The sequence below is a fragment of the Lissotriton vulgaris genome, chromosome 6 (assembly GCF_964263255.1).
Source record: "Lissotriton vulgaris chromosome 6, aLisVul1.2, whole genome shotgun sequence".
Classification (NCBI taxonomy): Eukaryota; Metazoa; Chordata; class Amphibia; order Caudata; family Salamandridae; genus Lissotriton; species Lissotriton vulgaris.
The window spans coordinates 742,882,758-742,904,028 of NC_141694.1; positions in this window are offsets into that span (position 1 = coordinate 742,882,758).

Genomic DNA, 21,271 nt, shown 5'->3' on the forward strand with positions numbered 1-21,271 from the left:
GAGTTTAGTGCCAAACAATAATGCTGCTGAAAAGCAGGCTTTAAACGGAGAATGTTTTTCATTTCTCCGTGCGTTTCCATCTTTGCATGTGTGCTGCAATGTAGCAAACATGCAGAGTAGGAAAATCGTTTTCACTTGTCTAAGCATAGTATTTTGTACTGGAAGGATGACCTTCCTGTAACAAAGCCAATGATGGACTTGTGCGCACGCCCTTGTGCTTTGGCCCTAAGATAAGTGCGTGGCCACTCAGTCCCTGAAATCAGTGCATGTGTTAGGGAGAGGGGAAGAGAGAGCCATTTCAATTTAATATGGCATTCTCCTGCTTCCTCCCGGTCACTCAACATAGCACAGCATCTTTGGGTGCTGCGCTAAGTTGCCTGTCAGCTTCCAGAATCTGCCCCTAGTATACTTGGTCATACACATTTAAAGTGCAAAGTGAACGAGTGCAATATAGGTGCAAATATATTAATTGCACAATTCGTAAAATCAGTATGTAGCAATCAGACTGAGTGCAATAGGCAATGAACAGAAATATATATAAGGTTGAAAGGGCAGTACAAAAACAGAAAGGACAAATACATATACATCCTCCTTCTCTTATGCAGCATTGTTCCCCTCCCCCTACATACCTTGGGAAATAACCCCACAAATCAATCTTGTATACTGTCTCCAAAAACACCATATAACTTTCCCTTAGATGCACCCAGAGCACCTCAATTATGGGGAGTATAAATTTTGTTTGGGCTGCTCCTGAGCCATCATGATCAAATATTAGTAGATGACAGCAACGTGCAATAATTAGACACATAATAACGTGAAAGTGGACATGAGTAAGTGCATCTGGAATTTTTAGGTTAGCATTATTTATTACATTCCTTTTTTAAGGCCCACACCACAAAGTTAAATGTTTCTAGTCTACAGGAGCATTAAAGATTACATAATTGTACATTAAAAGCCGCACCGATAGAACCCCAAAAGAAATCATGGTATAGAAAACATGAGGGTCAGATGAGTTCCTGTCTCAAGGTCTCTACGTTCTGTAAGCAGAGACGCGTATGCCTTTAAAAGCCAATTTCTGGTCTGCTACTCCCTTGCATCAAACGTTAGTCCTGGAGACATGCAGAATGCATAAGATGCTCAGCTGGCGTTTACTAATGGAGTGATATCCTTCAAGTTTGCACTTCAAGTAGACTGCAGCAATTCCTTTGATAAGATTGAAGACACCCCACTGCTTTATCCATTCGGCGCATGATCCCTGTCTGCACCTCAGCGCAGTCTCACCTGTGTGTAGCTAGCAAAGAGGGTGACCAGGCGTCCTATTCCTAAAAATAATATACTGTCGTTAATAAAGGTGTAATCTGTGGCAGTTTGTGGTTGCACAACGTAGAGTCCATCAGTGAACGGCTCAGACAGAGTTTGGAAGCACTGCTCTGTCTTTCACGGCAAGTGAACCCGAGTCTTATTTTCAGGGGAATTCTTCATGAGAAAGGAGCAGTGTGTTATTGGCCACACCCATACGGGGATGCCTAGTGGACCCTGGGGCACCCTTGCTAAATCTAAAGTGACCGAAAGCCACCTCATATGTGGGACACACTCAGTGAACCTCTTAACAGCGTTTTATGCAATTGCACAGGTGTCTGTAGTATGGCATGGGTGAATGAAGAAGAAATTCAATAATTTGCATGGGGCTTTACCCCATACCAATGAGGGACTACCCCTAGTGATTTTCCAGGCACACGTATTGCATTAACTCGATCCATCTTACAGACGAGACCGCACAAGAGTCTGAGGCCCCGTCTGCAATGCTAAAGTGCCCATAGACTTACAAAGTGGGCACAAATACCCCTTGCAGCCCTAGGGCAATTTTTGTAATAAGGTCCCAGGTAGGCAACTTTGATGATGATACCCTTACTTATTGCAGGGGTGTGCAAATTGCATGAAATTTCCTTTTGTGTAACTGTGCAAAATCTCAAAAAAAATAGAAATAATTCGTCAAAAGTATCCAAAATTGAAATCTGGAATTTAGTGCTATATTTTAGTGTGAAATGCACATTCACATACATTTCAGATGTGTAGAGTCAGGATGCATTCCACACTAAATTATTAACAAAACACCACAACCGTTTGCATTCTGGTAATTCCTGTTGTTCTCATGCTCCTGTGATAGGATTTTTGGATGAATGGTCTTTAATTAGCCAATCAGAAGTAATGGCATAATTTCAGTAATTTTGCAAGAGTAAACTGAAATGTCAGAAATTATGTGAGACTACACCAGAGAAACAAAACGTTCACTTAGGCCTGATTTATTAGTAAGCAGTGTGAGGTATTAGCTCTGGAGAAATGGGATTCTATTTTATGAAGCTAAGGACCAGTCTTGCTGTCATATTTTGCACGTCACAGTCATGCTATTTGGACCCTGGTAATGTTTCATTATGATTTTGTGGGGGTGTAGAAACTTGTGCCAACTAGCCTGGATTTAGTACCACTTATGTAGGTTGCTTTTTCTTCCAGGCCAATCCTGACCGCTCCTCTTTGCAGTTTACTATAATCTTTGGTGAGGTGCTCTTTTTGGACTGCAGAACCACTGTTTAACCTGAGGGCGCAGGAGAAAGATGCAACTAAACTGATCAGAAAATCCGACCTTCATCTGTGGTTTGGCAGAGCTTTTCCAATTCCCTCCTTTTCATGAATAAAGCATGCAAAAGAAAGACTGAGGAATGTTAGCTTTCCTCCATAGATGTATTGGAGTGTGTCATCTCACTGAGAAAAAATAAAAAAGCATTTGCGTAATTGTTGACTTAAAGTCAGCCATTGATTATTTAAGGCGGCTGCTTTCCAGTCCGTTGTCTTTGCTTACTGAGTCAACAAAAGAAGGGCCAACATTATGATAATCCGCCTTCATTCTGCTACAATAGAAACAAATTGGCTTTATTTTCCAAAATGCATCCCTTTTGAACCAGCAGCGGCTCCTCTGCTAAGGAGGAGGCGTCTCACCCCACTCCTTCTGATGAATGAAAAATTGGAAAAAAAATGAAGATAATAGCATCATTTTATTTTTTTCTGTACTGGCTCGGTTCGTGTCGTTTTAGGAGCGGGCAGAGCAAATCACTCCAGGGCAGGGGGAGTTGTGTTTGGTACACTTTCTAAGTGCGCATGACTGTTTAGCCGGCCGTCTTCAGCCGGTCAAAGCGCCATGCACAATTAGCATGTTCTCTACCAAGCTATGTAGCAAGGCCGGGTAGAGATATGCACAGCCTCCCACTCCCAGTATGAGTGCCGAACCACAGTGATCAGACCAGTCACGATGCTGTGGTCATGCTTTTGACAGCAGCGTCCTGATGGGCTAGGAGATTCTGGGAGCATGTGTGCTTTCTGGACTCGGAGTCAGGAAGAGACAGAGGACGGAAGAGGAGGGAAGAGAGCCGGTGTCCCAATACAGGGAAGTAAACTTTCTTTTTATCCTCCGCGCCCCACCACTTCATTTCGTATCAGCCGACCTAAGCTTGCTTTCAATCCAGTTGGGTCTCATGAGTGGAGTCCAGCTTACGTCCTGTGGCACATAGGAACCATGGGCCCGATTCACAGAATGAACTTAAGACTAAATCCTAAACTTACTACTATTTGGTATTCACAGAATGCACTTACTACTTTCGGGATTCACAGAGTGAACTTACTACTTTCGGGATTCACAGAATGAACTTACTACTTTCGGTATTCACAGAATAGACTTAAGACTACTAACTTTACGTCCGAACTCGGGCCGTAAATTACGGCCCGGGGGCGGAATTTCCGGCTTGGGGGCGGAGCTTGCGGCCCGGAGGCGGAGCTTCCGGGCTGGAGGCGGAGCTTCCGGGCCGGAGGCGGAGCTTGCGGCCCAGAAGTGGGGATTTAGGCATGGCTGAAATGCCCACCTCTGGGCCGCAAGCTCCGCCTCTGGCCCGGAAGCTCCGCCTCCAGCCCGGAAGCTCCGCCTCCAGGCCGCAAGCTCCGCCCCCAAGCCGGAAATTCTGCCCCCGGGCCGTAATTTACGGCCCGAGTTCGGACGTAAAGTTAGTAGTCTTAAGTCTATTCTGTGAATACCGAAAGTAGTAAGTTCATTCTGTGAATCCCGAAAGTAGTAAGTTCACTCTGTGAATCCCGAAAGTAGTAAGTGCATTCTGTGAATACCAAATAGTAGTAAGTTTAGGATTTAGTCTTAAGTTCATTCTGTGAATCGGGCCCCATATATGGGCATGTACATTCTCATGTAACCGCAGAGTGATCATTTTGGAATGTTTGGAAAGAGTAAATATAAACAAATGAATCCAGTACAACACTAGCTTTCTAATTAGCAGCATGGACTTGAGTCTGCATGACACGTTCTTCCTTATGCTTCCACCCATCTTAGCTTAAGGTAAACACACACACAGTGCCCTTGAGATATTGTGCCCTTATAAGTGAATCCAAGCTCACCCACCCATCTGGGGTGGGTCAGAATATTGCATCCTCAATTCAATTACATTTTTGTTATTTATGTTAAGGAACTCAACTGAGGTCCACAAAAAAAAAGAAAAATGCATTCTTAAAACAATCAACAATACAGCATAATAAAACATTCCAAGAAAAATCTCAAAGAATATATATAATTGTACAACTAAAAAATACTATCCCCTCCATTCAATTTCAAAGTACAAGAAATACATATAATCCGAAAATGTGAAACTACGCAAAACAGTACAAAATACAGTGCACTCCACGATAAAGTGCTTGAGGCCTAAAAAGTGCAAATGCACAAAACAGTCTAAAGAGGACCAAATAAAGTGCAATTGAAACATGTAACTGCAAAGAAGGAATATGCAGTTCAGCTCCACTCCATTAGTAAAGTGCAATAATAGTATATACGAGCAACCAACATAGGCCACAGCGTATGAGGTGCAAATAAAGTATATATCTGCATCATAAAGTTTGAGATTCTTGCATATCAAAAAGTGCAAAGTACATCCAGAATTAAAGCACGTTTAAAAAACATTTTAAATAATAGAAAATGTTTGCACACCTTCCATATTGTACGACGTGAGATAGTACTGTAGGCTCTTGCAGTCCCTCTGGTTGAACTTGCCCACTAACATTTAGGGGGGGGTCTGTTCAACCCACAGTCTTTTTATACATACGTGAGTTATCACCTCTGGTGCTACTTACCCTATTACATAGAGGGGCCCCTGCATTTTGTGGTATGCCTATGACCAGGAGGTGTCCTGGTAGCTAAACAAGCTGACTCCCTGTGTGCCTGTGAGCACGCTATAATTTTAGCTAACAACTCATAGAAAGCCACAAGGCTGACTTTGTCTAAATCAATAAATGGCTCAATACTCCCACCTTCTACCGTACTTGCTTGCATGCTCTTGGTGGAATATTAATGCCTGCCTGATAGAGGCTTGCTTGTCTTATTCACAACTTGACCATCATATTATTTAAACCTTGCATAAATCGCATTGTGAATCGAGAATAATCTTAGTATGCTTAAATTCATAAATAAGTATCATGTACACGTCAAAATCAAGCGGCGAGGATCCTCTATCTCAAGGACAGGCTATGCCATATTACTCCCCTGCTTAGAGACCTCCACTGGTTTGCCACTGGCTTGCAGTGGAGCAACAAGCTTTGTTCAAAGCCGGTTGTACACTTTTTAAAGCTATGCAAGACACCGGCTCGAGTTTCATCATCTCTTTGATCAATAAACATTTACCTAAGCGGACTTTGAGGTCCTCTCACCAGAACCTTTTGACTGTACCCAGAGTCCATCGCAAACGCGTCGGCGGGACCAGGTTCTCTTTCCTGGGTCCCATGATCTGGAATGCTTTACCTGGTCACCCCATGCTTGAGGGGATTATTTGTGGTTCAGAAAACAGCTAAAGACCTGGTTCTTCACTTTGGCCTACAACTAGTTATCTAGGGCACACAACTGCACTCATCTGGTCACTTTCACAGCGCCAAGAAACCTGAAGGTGTACGTGCGCTTTACAAAACCCCATCTAACATAACATAACATATTGCCATGTTAGTATTCACTATCCACTACATTCACATACGATGACACTACAGGTCAAAATGTTGCTAATAATCAATCAATAAATGCTAACATTTTATGACTAGATGCTGACAATCATTCTTTGGCCAAAATATTATTTCCAAAGTACTGTAAAGCTATCTTACAGTTATTCAATAAATAATTATTATGTAATTGTCTCTTTTATCTGCTGTCATTGCATCAAGTAACTGTTATATAAATACGCTATAATCACCACCTTAATATGCTGCAATTATTAAAGTAATTACAAGATAATTATTAGCCTTGTAATTACATTTCAAATGTTTTCATTAGCACTTCCCTGTTGGAGACCCTGTTGTGTCCTCAAAAACACCAGCTTTGTTGTGAAATAAAATCTTCTGTTTAATTTATTGCCCAAATATGTTGTGGTCTAGTTGGTGTCTCTAACCCCTTTGTCTGTTGTGAACGATTATCAACCCATGTCTCTAAAATGTTTTATTTTCGTACTTTTTTTGTCTCCTCTTGGCTGAGCAATGATCATGCTTTGGAGTCCAGGCACTTGGAGCAGACAAAACCCTTCCTCTGATGGAAATCTGCAGATCTGTAATAGGAGTAGAAAAAAGACTAATTTATTATGATCTGTACTTATTGCTTTACTCGCCATAGCATGCATCACTGCATTTATGTTTGCATAGGCATTTGCGGCAGTAAATACAGTGGAGGGTAAAGCGTACATTGCGGTCTATTTAACATGTCACCGAAGATGAATTTTTTCATTTTCCCATAGTACCTTATCCTCTTGTCGATTATATTTTTAATGTACTGCTGGTGCCTAGAGACAGTGCTATTCCAAAGTATAATATTTGCTCATGTCACAGCGGGGGAATATCTTTTGCATGTTTTTTTATGATCCAATTACTTCTAGGGAAAATCTATTTTTTGGAATCCTTCCACCCACTGAAGTGAATTTTACAATAGCGTTTCTGTCTCACTGAATAAAGAGTTCTCCTTGTTTCATCTTCCGCCGACGCTTTAGCGCCTATGGATGACTGGCCATCAAACGGTAGGTAATGATCTATGCCTTTATTCGTCTGGGCAGCAGATGAGATGAAAATATCAGGTGTGAAAGGAGAGACAGCAATATCTGGAATGGGCTGCAATAGTTCTTACACCTCTACACTTTTCCCTTTGCAATTTATGCAGTGCCATGGCTGATCTCACAAGGCTACTTTTTCCGCAATTTTGAAAAGTGAACTGTGCCTTAGCTGTTTGCAGGTCTCTGCTTTATGGAACATTGTCTCGGCAATTATTAAGAACTGTATGAATTATGTCTAGGTGCATATTTGCAGACACTTTTTCTGCTTTCTGCTGTTTTGTAGAAATTAGGCACCTGGGACTGGTATGTGAAAGAGCAGCACTGTGTCAGCTGTGTTTTTTGTTTAGTTGGAGGTGTTCAATGTTAATAAGTATAACTCAGAGGGGATATTCACAAGAAAATGGCAGAGTGCCAGGGCCGGACTGGGAACCAGAACCGGCCCTGGCAAAGTGCTCGGCCGGCCCCCCTCTCCTCCCGGAGGGAGGGGGGAGAGGTGCGACCGTGCTCTGTGACGGGGCGGTTTTCGGCCGTTTTTGTTACAGGGCTGTTTTTGCAGAATAACGGCCCTGTAACAAAAACGGCCCCCAGGGGCCCAAAACCGGCCCCCAACCATGCGGCCCACCGGGGGATTGCCCGGTGCCCTCAACGGCCAGTCCGGGCCTGCAGAGGGCCGTGCAGGGATGCGCCATACTTACAAAAATACGGTGCACCGCTGGGTTTCTCCTAGCGCTGGCACTAAAAGAGTTGCCTAGCTCCAGTGCAGACACCCTTGCACCATGTTGCATGGGAGCCTTCACTGCAGGAGTGATTGTTTATGTGCAGGAAGGGACACCTTCCTGCACATAAAAGTCGATTTGCTCCTTCTATGTGTGCTGCAGAAAAGCTAAACAACTTCTTCATTTATTTTTCATTGTAAAGGTGAACATGTTTACTGGTGGTTGTGTCAAGTCAAGTCAAGTCAAAAACCACTTTATTCGATTATTTAAAATCATAAAAGTATGCTATACATATACAGAAACATTAAAAGTCTGATAAAATCTGTTATACAAGCTAAAAACGCAATTCATATACAATTAAAAAAGCGTAATCAATCATGCCCATGTTTAAGTAGTTGATAGGGATGCAATTTCTATTACTTAAAGGATTCAATTTCATATACAGCTTTCAGTCTATCTCTCTTGATTCTAACAGACGCGGCGAGAAAGCTGGCAACACAAAACATAGTTACAGGGGATTCTAACAATTGTAAAAACAATAAAGCAGGTTTACATTGAATAAAATTCTTTTTTTTTAATAATGGGAAAATAAACCTTTTCCTGGCCTCTTGGTAGAATGGGCAAAAAACGATAAAGTGCATAGTGTCTTGTGATGAAAAATCATCGCATTTGTATGGAGCAGCATCTTCAGGTCTACTCCAACCCTCTAAATCCCAAAGAACTGTATGTATTTGATCATACCGAAATTTAGTCAGTAGCCACCTGTGGAAAGAATTTGTCACTATAGTCAGATACGGTGACATTACGAGTGGCTGGGTGACCAGAACATGGCCCCTAACTGATGGTTTACATAGTTCTACTCCTTCACGCTCTGCCTCCTTCAACTTGATGAAATTAGTTTTTACCCACTCAATTTCAGCCTTACAGAGAGATTCAGGGTTAGAAAAGATCTCTGGTCTCCCCATATACATAGCTAACATTTTTATGTTAGACAACCACTGGATTTTATTCATATTGTCTAACCTAATACAGTCCTTTAAGATCTTATGGTTTAGGGAGAGGTTCGGATTTAACCAGATTTTAATCCATAGCATCATTGGGGCTAATGTAATTATGTCTGCTATGTAACCAATCCCTAGTTCAAGATGGACCGAGTGGGAAGCAGTAGATTGCGGGAGGCCTAGGAGGGAGCGTAGGAATTTGTTTCCTTCCGTTTGGATAGCATCGGGTTTGATGAATCCCCATATTGCTGCCCCGTACCTTACAATGGAGATAGTCTTTGCTTTATAGATTGTTAGAATGGCCTCAAAAGGTTTCCCCCCCAATCTTTTGGCAAAGCCTAGCACTGCGGCTGAGGAATTTCTCGCCGAGTTTACCTTTAATAGAAGCTGAGGGGACCATAAACTCTTGTCATCAAAGACTACTCCCAAGTAGGTAAATACCTTTATTCTAGTGATTTCTTCACTACCACAAAAGAAGGTCTTAAGTTTATTTTTTGTGGGCCCCAATGACATAACATGCGATTTACCGTTATTTACTACCAGATCCAGGCTTTTCATAAAATCCCCAAACGAATCCAGCAATCTTTGCAGGGCCAGAAGGGTCCTTGCCAGTAGGACAGCGTCATCCGCGTATAGGAGCACCGGAACCGGTGTGTCTCCCATACGCGGAATGTCCGGCGTCGCTGCTAGCAGGTTAACCTCCAGAGAGTTTATATATATCGTGAACAGCATAGGGGCCAGGATGCATCCCTGGCGCACCCCTCTGCTGGACTTAAAACTGGACGTACATTTCCCCTCGCTTGTCATCCTGATTGAGGCGTTCAAGTCTTTATGCAATTCGGCCAAGAAATACACAAAGGGCCGGTCAAGTCCCAGCTCCAGGAGCATTGTCCACAGCTTCGACCTATTAACTAGGTCAAAAGCTGTAGACAAGTCCATAAAGCCCAGATAAATTGAGACCCTGGCAGCCTTATTGTATTTAGCTATTATGAGGTATAGGTTCAGACATTGGTCCTCCGTACTCCTCCCCGCTCTGAAGCCATATTGGGCATCTGACAGTATGTTATTGTCGGAGACCCACCCTGTTATCCTTGCTAGAATAACCTTCACCCTAATTTTTATAGAGGAATCTAGCAAGGATATGGGCCTATAACATCTGGGGTCGGCCCTTTGGCCCTTCTTAAACACTGGGATTATTGTTGACCTGGACCAGGATTTAGAGAATCCTACACAGGCAGAGGTATTGAAAACGTTAGTCAGGATGTTAGCCCAGTACAATGGGTTAGCCTTGTACATGTCTGTGGGGACCCCATCTGGTCCTGGTGCCTTTCGCCCTGCAGAGTCTTCAATTGCTTTGACAACCTCCCCTAGGAGAAACCTAACTGGCGAAGCGGGAGATTCTGAGGCCGGGGCCACAAAGATTTCTATCTCAAGATGGCTGCCATTTATCTTTTCAAAGTGACTCAACCAGTCCTCCTCTGCAATATTTGCTTCTAAGTCTTTATTTTTGCTGTTAGAAAATAGGGGTGCATTAATAATAGACCAGAATTTTGGACTATCTTTTAGGGTGGCATTCTCCATAAGCTCAACCCAGGCATTGTGTTTAATTTCGTTTTTCCTTTCCTGAACTGCTTTTTTATACTCGCTTCTGAGCTGTGCGACCAAATCTTTATTCCTTGGACGCTCCTGGAGGGCTTTTTTAAGGAGATTATGAGATTTAGTGCATTTGTGGTCGAACCCGCCCGAGGGCGAGTTATTTATGGCTGGTCGGGTTTTAGAGGTAAGTTCTTTGGCCACTAGGGAGCAGATAGCTTCATTGGGGGTTGTTACTTCTTCCCCAATAAAAAGAGGATCTCCACAGGTTTCTAAATCCTGAGCAGCCTTTGTAGTGATGATATTAAAGAACTCCTCTGGCATGACCTTACTCCAACTGAGCCTCCTCCCCTGATCTTTTGCTTTCACTTCAACTACCACCGTAGGTGGAGTGGATTTGTTTAAGAAAGAAAAAACATTTACCAGTTCAATTACCACCGGATTATGGTCGCTAAAAAAAGAAGGTATAGCATTATAAGAAACTACGTATTTCAAACGTCCAGATGAAAGGAATATGTAGTCAATTATTGTTTCACAATCCCTGCCTATAAATGTGGGAACACGGGAACTTTTATCAAAAAACCCTGGTTCAAACAAATCATTGTTAGACAAGAGTTTCTCCAGTGCTTCCCCCTTACTTGTATGCTCAAAGTGTTGCGGGGATGTGAAATCTGGCCCATCGTTATCAGTTAATAAACAGTTATGACTACATAGGTGCACATTAAAATCACCCGACAAAATATATTGGCAGAAAGTGGTTTGCTTTATAGTGTAAGTGTTTAAGAAATTGGACAACCATACCAAGTTAACATTTGGGGAGTCCCCTTGCTGTGAATTATAACAATTCACTATAATTAATTTGGTGTTATTAGTGAGGTTAAATTCCAGGATGAGAAAATTATTAGATGCACAGTCTATCCTTCTAACTTTCCCTCTTATATTCACAGAAACCAAAACCACAAGACCCCCTATATCTCTCCCGGCCAACAATTTTAATGCTGGGACAAAATATGAGGTGAAACCATCCAACCAAAAGTCACAATCTATGTCCCAAGTCTCTTTTAGAGCCACAATGTCATGTTGTTTCACAAAGTTAAGCCAATTGATATCTTTTCTCTTGGAGCGTAGTCCAGCGACGTTCCAACTTAACATCTTGACCATTGACCCATTTGCGTTACACAGAGTTACAGGGTTACAGTGGGTAGCAAGAGGAATCAGAGTAGAATGATCCGGAACCTGGGGGACCAAACCAAGATGGGACTCTTCCTCAGTTCCCCTGGTAGCCTCTCGTCAATCACACAACTCCAAGGTAGAAAGTACATAAAATCTATTATGTGTGGGGATGTTAGGCCCAAAATTAAAGTAATTTTCTCCACCAGAGCCCTGAGGTATAAACGGCGTCTGAGCTATACCAGGAGTATATGGTCTCAATCTCGCGCTATGTGGGGGTACTCTAGTAAGCTGATTATAAAAAAACCCAAGAGGACGCACCCAGATGCCGTTATCATCATGTGTCAGTGAGGCTGCCTTTAACAGGACTGTAGCCACATGTTGTGGATGTCTGAAGTTCACAATTATACAGTCCCCTTTACAGGTATTTTTAGAAGGCCCAATCCAGTTTGCCCTTCTGGTACTTATGATATCAGGGGCGAATTTTATGGGGAAACCGCAATTCCTGTTTAACCATGACACAGTTTTATTTTTAAGGGAGTCATGCGATTCCTCATGTGTCTGGGCTGAATTCATATCATGGAGAGGTACGTTTGTTAAGACGACAACATAGGGAGTACATGCTGGGGGTAGATTTATATATCTTCTTCTCCTTACCAGGTTATTGTTAGATAAACAATCAGTTCCTGATGTAGATCGTTGGTGAGTCTCTTGTTGCTGATTGTCCACTCTAGCTACCTGCACTGACCCTCCTATGCCCATCTCCACCTGTTTGATACTGTCAGCTGTTGATAAGTGTTTAGCTAATAATCCTCCCAACCTTTTAACTTCAGCAGTCACACAGTCGAGTTTCCGCACTAGGGGTTGTACGAACTGTTCTAGTTTGGCTTCAAACTTGGCTTCCAGGGAGCTAAGTAGTTGGGAAAATTGGTCAGGGCTAAAAGTGTAGTTGGCAACATCGTTATCATCTTGTACTTTAGTGGACTCATCTGTATTATTCTGAGCTTGTACATGGATATCAGCCTTTTTTTTTAAATGCCCCCCCCCTTTTATTTTGTTGTTTTCTACAGTTTCTCACCGGTCTAGCAACAGGGAGAGATTCATCATTGTCTTCACTCACTAAATGTATATCTGATACTGGGGGCTCAGTGTGAACCTGGGCTATGACCGTGGAGACCTCAGTAAGATCCGCATTAAGGGTGGCAAGCTCTGAGGAGCTCACCACTGGGATCAGGGGGACTGGAGTACTATTGGGGGTACTAATGGGAGGGCTATCCCTTCCCAAAGAGGCCCTCCTGTCGTTGTTTATTTTGTTTACCATCTTCATTAGATAGTTATCAAGGGGACCTGACCCCGAAGTAAAGGTTTCCTTTGAGCCACTTGGCATGGTTTATCCTGATATCTAAAAACAGATTCTAGGGTAGGGGTAAGACCTTGGGGAAGTGTACGGCAATGCTGACTATATTATGAGCAATATAATATAATAGGGGGACCACTTTACCGTATATGTAGTCTTCAAAATCCAAAATGTCCTGCACAAAAAGGTCCAGGGGGTAAGGCCCAGCCCAGCCTCTTCCTGTCTATGACTGTCATAGACTGTCCCGCCCTTGTCCCGGGCTTCTCCCGGGCGCGCCCGCGCACGTCCCGCGGGACGAGGATGCAAGCGCTCCTTTATGCGCCTCCAGGCGCTTCCTCTTTTGCGTGCGCGGCGTCCTTGCCGCGAGGGGCTGCTGGGATTTGTAGTTTTAATTCGGCCCGGTGGGGCCAAGCCCGGCCAGATCACGAGGACAACCACAGCGAGGGACAGGAGGTCGGCGGAGCCAAGCCCGGCCACGAACACACAGCGGAGCCAAGCCCGGCTGTCTGCAACACTCCGGTCAGCAAAATCAGCTCCCCCCCTGGTCTCCTATGCAAGCGCTCCTTTATGCACCTCCAGGCGCTTCCTCTTTTGCGTGCGCGGCGTCCTTGCCGCGAGGGGCTGCTGGGATTTGTAGTTTTAATTCGGCCCGGCGGAGCCAAGCCCGGCCAGATCACGAGGACAACCACAGCGAGGGACAGGAGGTCGGCGGAGCCAAGCCCGGCCACGAACACACAGCGGAGCCAAGCCCGGCTGTCTGCAACACTCTGGTCAGCAAAATCAGCTAATGGTTGTGTATATATGTATGGTGGGAGTGGGAGTGTGATAAGTGTTGTGATAAATATTAATGCTTCTGCATGATTTTGCAACATACCCCAAATTTGGCATAGCCTTCAGCTGCAGAGTCTGACCAAGCCTTGCACAAACTGACTTTGCAGCTATCCACCATTGCAGCCAACTATGAGCTGAAAATACAGTTTGCATGTTACTGATCATGTCTAGAAATACCAAGCCTGATAAGCCATTATCCTGATCATAATGTCTGGAAAGACTAACATGTAGCTTTTTTGGTAAAATATGTGATACTGTTCAATGGGCAGTTTTAACATTGCATAGGTTTCACATCCAAAAGGCTGACCAGTAGAGTAAACATAACTTACAAATTGTTTGGTAAATTAAACTCAGTGTGAATGGTTTTATTTTTAACAGTCCGAGTGATAAAAGGTTATGTCATTTATAACCATGGGATCTCCCTCTAATCACCAAAAAGTCAATGCAGAATTATGGCCTGATTATGAGTACAGCGGTCCACAGGAACGTGGTGGGAACCGGTGCACTAGCGGTCCCACTACTGCATTATGAGTGCAGCAGTACCACTACCACAAGACCACCGGACCTGCCTCGGATCCACCATCCCTCAGTGGTGGAGCGGTGGTCTGGCTCAAAAATATACTGGCAGTGCCGCTGTGGCACCACCAAGCATAGTCTGTTTCCTCATTATCACACTTTTCATGGTGGTGAGGTCACCACGAAAACTGTGCAGTGAGGTAACAATAGGGGGTTATACAGGGCCCCCCATTTCCTTAAGGCCATGGGTGCCTGCAGGAGGGGCACATGTTGTGCCCCCCTGTGTGCATTCACTCCCCTTTCCTGCACAGCATGGACTGTACAGTTCATCTTGTGCAGGAACGACATTTGGTGCTCCCGTTGCAGGGCCTTCTTAATGGGCACTGCAGTGGGACAGCTAAAGCACCACATGCCAGACACAAGGAAACTTGTAATCTGGTAGGAGATGTTTCAAAAGCTTTGGCAGAGTGGCAGCAGGACGGTGGCGTGGAGGCCACACTGCCACACTGGTAAAAAGTCATAATCAGGCCCTAGTCGGTGCAAGGCCTTATCTATCGACCCTACCTAACAGCCCAAACCAAATAATGTCATCTGAAGTTTAAGGGAAGGGAATTATTATGCATAGGTTGAAGCAGTGTTTGAAAATCATGGGTTTTTCAAGATGAAATCTAGTTGGGATTGAGAAGCAGGAGATGCAAGAGGAAGGACTGCATATCAGACAGGATGAACAAGGAGCAAGACAGGAAAGACAGAGTCAAAGAGGAGAGGCAAATAATGAGCTAGGGAAAGGCAACAGTGGTCATATTAGATTGTGAGAGTACAATCTAAATGAGTAGAGAAAACATTAAGCAAAGCAATAATGGTTGAGGGAATTGAGTTTAGCAAGATTCAGAGGAGGATTAATGTGTCAAAGTACTAAGAGGTACTAAGAGGTTGATTGACAATGCGATGCAATATGAGATTTCACTGAGTAACAAAATATTCATGATGGCTGCAATGATTGGAAAATTAAGTTAGAAATTGAGACATGAAGCAAGTGAAGTGAAATGTGCTTTAATTACAGGACTATAGCATTTTGTGGTTTGGTAAGGAGATAAGAAGTTCACATTACAGTATGCAGAAACCTAGGTGTAAACTGATAAAGTAAAACTGGAAAACATATTAAATGGGCAATCTTAGTCTGGAGAGATAGTTTTTTAATCATGACATACATCTTGCTGGCAGAAGGACCTCATTGGTTTATGGGTTCCAAAGTGCAAGACGGTGGTAAAAAAGCTGCAGTTGCTAAACAAGTTTTGAGGAGAATTTAACAGGAGATTGTGTACATTTCAGGCAATGACTGATGTGATGTTATGTTTGCATTTAAATTGGTACCAGTGTATTTAGACACAACTGGCTTGCCCAGTTTTGCCGTGGTAATTTTCACAAGTGTAATCACTAAGATATGTCTTACCTTTCCTCATGAGAGTTATGTTGCGGTAGAAATGAGTCTTATTTCACACAACTTCCTAAGGGCCCTGAGAAATACATAAACAAAAGGAATTTCTGGCTAAGTTCAATGACAAAAATATACGGAAAGGAGAGTTGAAGATCAGCCATAGTCTAGAGTTCTACTAAGAAGCATCATGGAGGTTTGGAATCAGCACTGTAGTAGAAAACAGGTTGAATGCAACGCAGTGGATCAGTTAGTGGAAATTCAGAATCTTAATGACCAACTGTCATCTTACTGGGCCTGTTTCCCATTGCCATAAAGGTTTGAAGAGAGAAAGAGATCATGTTATACGCTACTCAGCTAGTTTCCTGGAAGCTGGTGGCAGAAGTGGACATGTATGTATGTATGTATGTATGAATATATGTTTTGAGATTTAAAAAAAAAATCCTAGCTGGCTAGCAATGGAGTGCCGGGGGTAATTCTCAGTCAGAGTACATGGGGTAGGAGAAAGAGAGAGAGGAAGGAAGTAGTGCTAGGGGAAAGGTGAGAAATCAGCTTACCTGATGTACTGCTCTATAAAGAGTTTCTTTAGAAATTGTAGGAGTGCTGGTTCTGTTCTGGTGTTAGAGGGGCTGAGAATGCTTGTTTTCCGATGCTCTTCTTCCTACAGTGTTAGGCTCTAATTTGATGTTGTCATGATTCTCATATGGCATTGATCTCTAGAAGTTTGCAGATAAACAGATGTTTTGATGCTGCCAGCATATCAAGTGATGCAGCTGATCTTAAAGATGATCTGAGCTTGCAGGCGAGCCAGTGTTAATCCTTGAGTTTGAAGATTATGTGGTTGGATTTCTACAACCCCTTAATGAGCTGTACTTCTGCATGAAGTGTGCCTTTTAGGTGAATGGGGGCAGGCTTTGGTATGCCACTGTGTAAAGCATAGCCTCTACCTAGATGGGAGATGACTAAGGCTTGAACTGTTATTCTGAAGTTCTTTGAATCGAGGATTAATCCAAGGGATTTGGCTTATTTTGTCAGTTTTAGTGTGACATTTATTAAGTTGGTGATTGATGATTGAATAATAAAATGTTTGGAATTTTTGGCAAGCAGGAGGGATTTAAACTCCATAGGATTTAACATCATGTAGTTTGTTGACATCCAGGTAAGCTGACTATGAGGCTAGCTTTGAGTCTCTGTATATCATTGGCTGAAGGTATTTTGTGATAGAATGTGGTCATCAGACTGGCAGATATGGAATCTTCTGTCTGCAAGGATAGCTCCTAAGGGTTCCACGTGAATGTTGAAGATGATTAGTGAAATTATGGATCCTGAAGGACTCCACAGGGGATGGCATAGCCTGGGATATGGCTACTTCTATCTAAATGAGTTGCTGATAATCGGTGAGGTAGATTGAGTGTGAACCATTGTAAGATTGTGCCACCAAAGCAAGTTGACAGAGGTTTGGTGAATTGTGGATGCTTGATACTATTTAACCTTGCAGAAAGGTTGAGCAAAACCAAGAGGCAAACATTGTTTTTCGCATTTAGGAAGAGGGTTCCTTTGACTATGTGGAGTTTGGCTATTTCAATACTGTAATGTGGTCTGAACACCAATTGATAGTCTTCAATAGATTATGGACGGACTGAAGGATGAAAGAAGGGATGGATGGCAGAGTGAGTGGATAGGTGGATGGATGGATGAATGGATGGGCGCATCAGGAAAGTGTGTTACATTCATGCTAATTTAATTTGTATTATTTTATGCCAATACTTTTTAAAAACAAGGGGAATACTGAAATTGATATTTTAATTCACTGCTCTCTGGTCTGCTGCAGTACTCTGTTGTTTCTTGCAGAGAGAGCTTGCAGTTCAAGGTTACACTTCCTTTGGAGCCATTAGACCTCAGCCATCTGGGGCAGGTCGGTGGTCTAGGGGTTTAGCTCCATTTGAGATGCCTATAAAACTGAATCAGGACACGCAGACCTTCAGGCAAGTGATTTACATTTATTTATTCTCATTTAATTTTATTATTTTACCTTTGGTGCCATCTTGGACAAGTCGGCAGTCCAGGCGTTTAGCTCCATTTGAGATTCCTATAAAACTGAAGCAGGGCACAGAGAAGCACTTCTGAGCCCGTCCGTGCATGGACAATGCCATACACAAGGACCCCTGTTCTTTTTACCAGCGAGCTCAGCACCATGGTAAGTCATATGGTATGGTAGTACTCTTTCGCAGTATTATATCAAATACATATGAACTTCATCACTTCTAATAGCCCATTTTGTTGCTGAAGCCAGTGTTTTCCCACACTAGAGGGTTCAACTTCCTGTAAGAAATGTAGATTCCCCTACTCTGACACTTTGTCTATACTAAGGGCTAGGGAGACTTTGGCTTTCCCACCCATCTCCTCAGATTCAGCTAAGGTAAAACCTTGTGAGGTTTTTAAGCAGGATACAAGCACCATTAACTCCACCTTCAACAGCTTTCCCAGGGGATACATTGCCTACATTGTAATGTTATTTCCATGGTTAAACACTGAACAGAAATATGGGATATTATGCCAACTCCTTCCCCCAAGATAGGCTTTTTCACTGAGACAGGCTAAAGGGCGTAGCACTCCCCTGTGTTGAATTGGGCATACCAGAGAAATTACTTTCTGGTTATTCTACACAGAGAGGTGAGAACTCAGGGTGGTGTGAAAACATTTCATCAAATGGCTCTTTTTAAAAATATTCCATCCACTGCTTCCAAGAAGCAAAATCCCCTAGTACACCAATAAATTGTGCTTGGAAAAATCAAAATGCAAAGGTCTGGAGTGAAGGTGATGCTGAACGAAATCCCCAGGTGAGAAAGAAACCTGTAGGCAGCTGCTGCACAGTTACCATAATAAGATCAAATCAGCTCTCAAGTTCTACGTAACCCCAACAATCAACCAAGCTTGAAACTCCACAACAGAACCTTATAAAGCCCTGAACAATTTTGCAAAGCCTCAAGACTGTGCCCATACTATTTTGACCTCACAAAATTTATCTGACTCTGTGGCCGACTTCTTTGAAGAAAAAATCAACATATTTTACAAGAATTTTCCAGTCATTCAGGGACAGCCAGAGGTGGAACAGTATTTCAGCCTGCCTTACCTGAATGCAAAAAATGTCCTTTATAAATTTGAGGCATGCCTTTTGGACCAGGTGCAGGAGATGTTGGTCCTTCCAAAATCAGGCTTGCTTCTGGAGCTCTCACCCCTAGGATAACCTTCTGCTTAGCCAATTCCATTGCACAATCGGTAACGACACTCTTTATTCTCTCTCTAGCTTCAGCCAATCTTCTCACCAAGTGGAAGAGTGCCCGAGTATCTCCTATTATGAAAAAGCCCTCCGCTGATCCTGAGATCCTTTCGAACTACCAACGATCTCACTGCTCATTCTGCTAGGAATACATCTAGAAACTCATTTAAAGAAACAAACAACTGGCAATCTTCCTAAATGAGCATAAGATCCTAGACCCCTCACAATTGGGATTCTGAGCACTGCACAATACAGAGACTGCAATAGTGGCAGTCACGGATACTATCAGACTGTCACTAGCTGCAGGCACACCGGTCACGTTGGGACTACTGGACTTATCTGCAGCCTTTGATGCGGTCTCTCACACAATCTTAATCCGCAGATGCCAAATGCAGGAGTATATGGCAGAGCGCTATATTCGCTCATGGATTTCCTTGACAATCAAACCCAAAACAACTATCATGACTCCTTCAAATCTAGAACAATGTCGATCAACAAAGGAGTCCCTCAAGGTTCCTGCATGAGCCCGACACTATTAAACCTCCATGTAGATCCTCTAGCACAAATTGTGATAGCATGTGGATTTGGGATAGTATCCTATGCGGATGATGCCAAACTTCTCATCTCTTTTGGGCCAGATCCAGTAAAAGTGAAATCTCAGTTTGCAAGTTGCATTAGGGAAATTGCTGATTGGATGACTAAAAACTGTCTCCAAATAGATGGCGAAAACACTGAAATGGTGCTATTCAGTAAAGCACAGGATATCTGATCTGCTGACTGGTTGCCAGCAGAATTTGGTCCAGGGCCTTGCCCAAAACAGGTGGTGAAGAATCTCAGTATAAAGCTTGAACAAATGTTATCCATGAAAATCCAAGTTAACGAAACTTATGGCATCTGCTTTGCCACAACACATCTAATAAGAAAAGTTTTGCCTTTACTTATATCCACCTCAAGAAAGACCTTAGTCCATGCACTAATTACACGTTGATTAGATTTATAGGAATGAATTGTTACTGGCAGCTAATGACACTCTGCTTTCCAAACTGAAAGTTGTGCAGAATACAACTGCGCAGCAAATTTGTAAACTCCTCCCGCGTTCTTCTTCTGCACTGATTTTGAAAACCTTGCATTGGCTACCCAATTTTTAAGCAATGCTGTCTGACCCATAAGGCACTAAACAAGTCTCCTCCTGTCTATCTACATTCTATTCTCTGTCACTGCCAGTCTACCAGACTGCTTAGGTCCACATATAAAGCCCTAATAAAGATTCCAAGAATATGCACCTCCAGATTTGGCGGCAGATCCTTCTCCTATCTGTCTCCATTCCATTGCAACAAACTTCCTTTCTATACTAGTACTTGTTCTGATTTTGTGAAGTTCTAGAAGCTTTCAAAGACATGGATGTTTTAAAATGCACTTTTGTCCTGAATAGTAAGTCTGAGACACTCTTTCGGGAGTGATTCATGCGGTTAACAAGGACTAGTAGCATAACATAAAAACATAACATGACAGAATGTAAAGATGAAATGGTGGATATCAGCTGGTGGATGGAAGGGTGAAAGGATGAATAGACAGATGCTTGGATGGAAGAAATAATTGAGCTCTTCTAGGGGAGGGTTAGGCTCATTTGCTTCATTTGCTTGGTGCTATCAGAGGCTCAGTTGGGGATATTTTAATGTTCGGGTGAATCCCTAGAGTGAGCGGTTTTAGCTGTGGGGGACAATGGAATAATGGTTGGTCAGGCGTGGTATTAGAAGAGTAAGGTCCTCATAGCGTTTTGATCGTCTCTATTTATTCTGTTGCCTTTGTATGGTGAGCTTGTTTTCAGTAAGCTCTTGTATGCTACTCACTGCTGACAGCCTAGGTTTTGAGGTACATGTTTTCAGAGAGCATAGCATTCTACATGATTCTTCATAGTGGTGATATAGATGCTGTGAAGGGTGTTTATATCTGTAGAAGACTGGAAGTGTCTGGATAGATTGATGGTATACATACAAAATATCAAAGTCAGAATATTGAGGCTAATAAATATCAATGATTTTTTTTTTAAATACCATCAACAGGTAAGTAAGTCTAGATTTTCTATCCCTATCTCCACATATATATATGTATGCAGTACATATATCTGTTGATGTTGAGTTAGGAATTGTATATTTTTACTTCCCTGTATGCACTGACCTTTCAATATTTTGGCACTTAGTAATCCTTCCTTGATATTCTTGTACCACAATATTAATTATTTCGATAA